Raw genomic sequence first — 6,551 nt, forward strand, 5'->3', positions numbered from 1 at the left:
GCAAGCCGCCATCTTTGTAGCGGTGTGCGAAGGGTACTTGGGGATCGCCCCCCACTGGGACTTGTGGACTCATCTCTTTTCCGCGGAGCTTTTTGCTTCGCCGACGGGGGAGAGAAAGGTCCACGCGGCAGTGCGGGCCGGCGGCTGCATCCTCCAGCTGAGGCAGTCGCGGGCGTCGTTGTACATTCCCGCCATCCTTGCGTCCTCGAATAAAGGGTGGCAGCGCCGGTGGTTCTACCTCCGGAATGACGGCGAGATGCTCCCGCCGTTTTCCCAGCGAGTGGTCACCGTCGCCGCCGATGCTTGGCGCCACGGGACCCCGCACGATAGACAGAAGAACCTCGAGCCCCTTCTCAAGGCCCTGGAGGCGTTGCGGAAAGGGGGACACACTGCCACGGGAGTGATTGCCACCATCCACCGCTAGAGGGTGCTTCCCTTGGCGGAGCGGCGGTTGCCGCTTTGGGAGATGACGCCGGAGGCTGACTTGGAGGGCTCGCGGATGTCCTCGGATCCTCTTCCCATCGACGTTCTCCATGGGCAGGTGGCCGTCGCGTTGGGAAAACCGGACGCTAGCGCCTTCTCCCAGCCCTTGATGCGCCCCGACCAAGGGTGCGTGACCCTGGTGAGTGTTCGCTCCTTCCTTCTCCTTGCGTCGGGTTGCCCTTGGTTCTTACGGTTGGGATTTCCATTCGTCTCCAGGAGGTAGGGTGGCACAAGCCTTCCTGGCCACAGGTCCCGGAGGATGCGGTGGACCGAGCAGCGCGGCGGGTTGCTGCGGAGGAGAAGAAGAAAAAGAAGGACGCGAAGAAGGCCCGGGCCTGCGAGCGGACGAGGGCCCGAGACACCTTGGAAAAGCTCCATCGTCGGCAGGAGAGGGAGGGGCTCCCGAGGGAGCCATCGCTAGAAACGCCTGACGACGACGACAATGATGAAGATGATGACGAGGATGACGACATGGCTGCCCGCCTCGGCTTCAGCCCGGGTTTGAGGCTAGGCCAGGAGTCGTCAAGCCAGCCCCCGAGTGGGCTGGCGCCATCAGTCCCCGGAGTCGGGACGCCGAGGTCCCGACCCGAAGAGCGGGGGCAGACCGAGAGGGTGCATGACCCCTCGGCCGGGGAAGTTGAGGTGACCCCGGGGAGTCAGGCCGAGGCGTCTGTTCCCCGAGAGCCGTCGCCCACGCCGGCAGCGCAGGAGAGCGACCCTTAGGTCGCCGTGGCAGCGCCTAGGCAGTCCGTCTCCCCGGCGTCCAAGGTGCCCAAGGCGAGGGTGGTGCCGAAGCTGGCGGCGAGGCAGACCTCGGCGGCGCCTTCGGGGGTCGAGATCCGAGAGACCTCTCCTCAGGCACGGTTGATCATGGCCCGGAGCGGGTAAGTATCTTGGAACATCTTCGTCCTGGCGTCTCATTCGTATGTCCCGACCGTGACTTTTCTTTCCTCCTCAGTAAGCGAAGCCATGGCCTGACCGATCTGGCTCCCCGGAAGGCCCTTAAGACGGCGTCGGCTTCCGCAGCCGGTGTTGCGCCAGGTCTCGCTGTTCAGCTGACCTTCTCGCAAGGCGCTCCACAGCGGGGGGCTCAGGCGGCACCAGTCGCCGTGGAGCGAGTTCTCGAGGCCGGCTCTTCTGCCGAGGCGGCCATCGTGCTGGAGGAGGCGGCTAGCGCGGATGTGGCCTCGGGCCCACCGGACATGCCGCCGGTGCTGGCACCTGTTGCTGCTGAAGCCGCTGTCGTCCCAGTCGGGGAGCGACCTGTTGCTGCCGACGCTGAGATGGCCGAGGCGTCGGCGCTCGGTGCCTCGGAGGAGGGGGCGTGGAAACGCGATCCGTCCCGCCGAGCGGCAGCCTTATCCCTGCGCGACAGAGCTCCGAGGGGCGGTGCTAGTTGCTCCGGTTCTGGACCCGTGAGGCTTCGGATCCCTTCTTCGTTCTTGACGATGAGCGGGAGGAGCAGTCTTGGGACGAGCTCCGCGAGTGTGCCGAAGCAACGGTGGGGTCGCTCCGGTCGTCGCTGGAGGTCTTCTGCAGGGACGTCCCCAAAATCCTCCAGGTAATGGTTTCAGGCATACCTTTTTTGTGACCAAGGCGTCTTTTGTGACGCCCCGCTCCCTTCCCTCAGGATCTGATGGATCTGAGCGCCGCCAAGTCGTCGTTCATCCGCCACGAGGTCGACATCTGGGGCTCGCTGTGATCCCTGAGGACCTCGCTCGCCGGGGCTACTGCGCGCCTCTCTCAGCAGGGCGCCGAGGTGGCGGACCTTCGGTTGCTCTGCGCCGATCTGAGAGCAGAGGCGGCAGCGGCACGCGTAGAGGCGGCAGCGGCACGCGCAGAGGTGCAACGACGGCAGTCGGAGTTCGACCAGGTCGCCAATGAGCGAGACCAATCTCGGGGCCAGGCTGCCGAGGCCGAAAGCCGGGCTGGAGCCCTTGCAGCAGACCTAGCCGTAGCCCAGGCCGCAGCCTCGGAGCAGCGTGCCCGAGCCGGAGGTATGTCCTGGCCATTTTCGGTTTTCGTTTCAGCTTGTTTCCTCCGCTTGTGTTTGAGGCCTTGCGTTCTGGCTGTTCGCAGAGCTCGAGTCCGCCCTTGATGAGTCCACCAGGGCGCTTGCCGGGGCGGCAGAGCAAAGGGAGGCTGACCATGCGGCCATGTCTGAGGCCGTCTCGGACTTCTGCCGGGTCTTTGGCTTCGGTGACGTCCCCTCAGGGAGCTCCCCTCAAAGTGGCCTGCAGGCCTTGGGCGATCACGTGCGCGGCAGACTCCGCGAGGCGCTACACCACGGCGTCAGGCGGGCCTTCGCCGTGCTTGCTTCCCACTACGTCGTGGATCTGGAGCGCGTCAGCGAGGGATATTGCCTTCCTGACGAAGATGAAGCCGCCCTGGCTGAAGTCCAGAGGCTCGACGCGGCCGCCGCAGGCCCGAGCGCGCTGCTGGCGACCACCTTCGAGGCAGAGATCCTCCCGCCTGCGCCGTCGTCCGAAGCCGGGGTGGACTTTGCCGAGGGTGGGGACGAAGCCGAAGGCGCGACTCCTTCCCCGGGCGGCGCCTAACTCTGTCGGGGCAGTTTCCTTTGAATGCACGTGTGTCTTTTGCGGCCGCTGAGGCTTGAACACTTTATTATCGTAGTATAAAGTCGTGCCCCTTTTCCTTTTCATTTTGCGTGTCCGGCTCCGCTCGTCAGTAGCAGGGTGGCTTGCCCAAGTAGGAGTCATTTTTCATGGTAGGTGACGAGTGAGGTATCCATAGCCTAGAGGCATAGGAGTCCCTCGGCTCAGTCAACCTTGCCACTTACATGCACCCGCGTTCGCTTCTTGGGGTCCTGCTACCGACATAGCCGGGGGAACGCGGAAGCCTTTTTGATTGAAAATTTTGACGTGGAGGGGGTTCCCCCCTTTTTAGCCCCCGAGGGAGGGTCGGGCTTTGCCGAGGCAAGGCTGACCCTTCCTTGATGACCAAATTTTTCGTGGGAACAAGGTATACGAACAACTTGAAAACGTCTTAAGGGTAGAAGCGACGTAGCTGTTGGATGTTCCAAGTGTTGGTGTAGACCTCGCCTTGACTGTCGGCCAGCTTGTTCGTTCTGGGTTTCAGAACTTTGGCGATGACGAACAACCCTTCCCAATGGTGGGTGTAGCCCCCGGGTGCCTTTTGCAAAGGGGCCAACGAGGTCCAGACCCCACACAGCAAAAAGCCAGGTGATGGGTTTCGTCTGCAGAGCCTGAGCGGGCAGGCGGGCCTGCCCCGCGTAGAACTGACACCCTTCGCAGGTGCGGACAATTCTAGTGGCGTCGGCCACCGCCGTCGGCTAGTAGAAACCTTGTCGGAAGGCGTTTCCTACAAGGGCTCGAGGTGCTGCGTGATGGCCGCAAGCCCCCGAGTGTATCTCTTGTAGGAGCTCTCGGCCTTCGGCGATGGAGATGCATCGCTGGAGGATGCCTGAGGGGCTGCGGTGGTAGAGCTCCTTCCCATCTCCCAGCAAGACGAATGACTTGGCGCGCCGCGCCAACCGCCGAGCTTCGGCTCGGTCGAGGGGTAGCTCTCCTCGGTGGAGATATTGCAGGTACGGGGTCTGCCAGTTTTGATTAGGCGTGACCCCGCTTCGCTCCTCCTCGACGCGCAGTGCCTCACCCTCGGGGGCCGAGGGTACCTCGGGCTGAACCGAGGATGCCTCGGGCCGAGCTGAGGGTGCCTCGGGCCGAGCCGAGGGTGTCTCGGGCTGAGCCAAGGGTACCTCGGGCTGGGCCGAGGGCGCCTCGGGCTCGGGCGTGTAGTCGATCTTGACGGAGGGTTGATGCAGGTCTCGGGAGAAGACATCCGGGGGAACCGTTGTTCGCCCCGAGGCTATTTTAGCCAGCTCGTCCGCAGTCTCGTTGTAGCGTCGGGCGATGTGGTTGAGCTCGAGCCCGTAGAACTTGTCTTCCAGGCGCCGAACCTCATCGCAGTAGGCCTCCATCTTCGGGTCGCGGCAGTGGGAGTTCTTCATGACTTGGTCGATGACGAGTTGCGAGTCACCGCGAGCGTCGAGGCGTCGGACCCCTAGCTCGATGGCGATCCGCAACCCGTTGACCAGAGCCTCGTACTCAGCCACATTGTTGGACGCCGGGAAATGGAGGCGTAGCACGTAGCGTAGATGCTTTCCGAGGGGCGAGATGAAGAGTAGGCCTGCGCTGGCTCCTGTCTTCATCAGCGACCCATCGAAGAACATGGTCCAGAGTTCCAGTTGGATCGGAGCTGTTGGGAGCTGGGTGTCGACCCATTCAGCCACGAAGTCCGCCAAGACTTGGGACTTGATGGCCTTCCGAGGGGCGAACGAGATTGTTTCGCCCATGATTTCCACCGCCCACTTTGTGATTCTACCCGAGGCCTCTCGGCACTGGATGATCTCCCCCAGGGGGAAGGATGACACCACAGTTACCGGATGAGACTCGAAGTAGTGTCGCAACTTTCGCCGCGTCAAGATCACCGCGTATACCAGCTTCTGAGCTTGTGGGTAGCGGATCTTGGTCTCGGACAGTACCTCGCTGATGAAGTAGACTGGCCTCTAGACGGGCAATGCATGCCCCTCTTCTCGTCTCTCAACCACAATCGCGGCGCTAACCACCTGAGTGGTCGCGGCGACGTAGATCAAGAGGGCTTCTCCGGCAGCGGGGGGCACCAAGATGGGCGCATTCGTGAGGAGCGCCTTCAGGTTCCCGAGGGCTTCTTCGGCCTCAGGGGTCCAAGTGAAGCACTCGGCCTTCCTTAAGAGGCGGTACAGAGGCAGGCCTCTTTCGCCGAGGCGTGAGATGAAGCGGCTCAGAGCCGCAAGACATCCCATGACTCTCTGTACGCCCTTCAAGTCCTCGATGGGCCCCATGCTGGTGATGGTTGCGATCTTCTCCGGGTTGGCTTCGATGCCCCACTCGGAGACGATGAACCCCAAGAGCATGCCTCGGGGCACCCCGAAGACACACTTTTCGGGATTGAGCTTCACGCCTTTCGCCTTGAGACATCGGAATGTCACTTCAAGGTCGGAAAGGAGGTCGGAGACTTTCCTCGTCTTGACTATGATGTCATCGACGTAGGCCTCGACCGTCCGGCCAATGTGTTGGCCGAACACATGGTTCATGCACCGCTGGTACGTCGCACCCGCATTCCTCAAGCCGAACGGCATGGTGACATAGCAGTACATGCCGAAGGGCGTGATGAAAGAAGTCGCAAGCTGGTCGGACTCCTTCATCCTGATTTGGTGATACCCTGAGTAGGCATCGAGGAAAGACAGGGTTTCGCACCCATCAGTGGAATCCACGATTTGATCGATGCGAGGCAGAGGGTAGGGAACCTTCGGACATGCTTTGTTTAGACCAGTGTAGTCTACACACATCCGCCATTTCCATCCTTTCTTTCTCACAAGCACAGGGTTGGCAAGCCATTTGGGAAGGAATACCTCTTTGATGAACCCTGCCGCCATTAGCTCGCGGATCTCCTCGCCTGTGGCTCTGCGCTTTTCTTCGTCGAATCGGCGCAGAGGCTGCTTGACGGGTCGGGCTCCGGCTCGGATATCCAGCGAGTGCTCGGCGACATCCCTCGATATGCCGGGCATGTCTGAGGGACTCCACGCGAAGACGTCGGCGTTCGCGCGGAGAAAGTCGACGATCACTGCTTCCTATTTGTGATCGAGCTCGGAGCCGATCCAGATCTGCTTGGAGGCGTCGTTGCTGGGGTCGAGGGGGACGGACTTAACCGTCTCCGCTGGCTCGAAGTTGCCGGCGTGACGCTTCACGTCTGGCACCTCCTTAGAGAGGCTCTCCAGGTCGGCGATGAGGGCCTCGGATTCGGCGAGGGCCTCGACGTACTCCACGCACTCCACGTCGCATTCGAACGCGTGTTTGTACGTGGGGCCGACGGTGATGACCCCGTTGGGGCCCGGCATCTTGAGCTTGAGGTAGGTTTAGTTGGGGATGGCCATGAACTTCGCGTAGCATGGCCTCCCCAGTACCGCGTGGTAGGTTCCTCGAAACCCGACCACCTCGAACGTGAGGGTTTCCCTTCGGAAGTTGGAGGGCGTTCCGAAGCAGACG

The sequence above is a fragment of the Zea mays genome, chromosome 3, assembly GCF_902167145.1.
Source record: "Zea mays cultivar B73 chromosome 3, Zm-B73-REFERENCE-NAM-5.0, whole genome shotgun sequence".
In the NCBI taxonomy this organism is placed as follows: Eukaryota; Viridiplantae; Streptophyta; class Magnoliopsida; order Poales; family Poaceae; genus Zea; species Zea mays.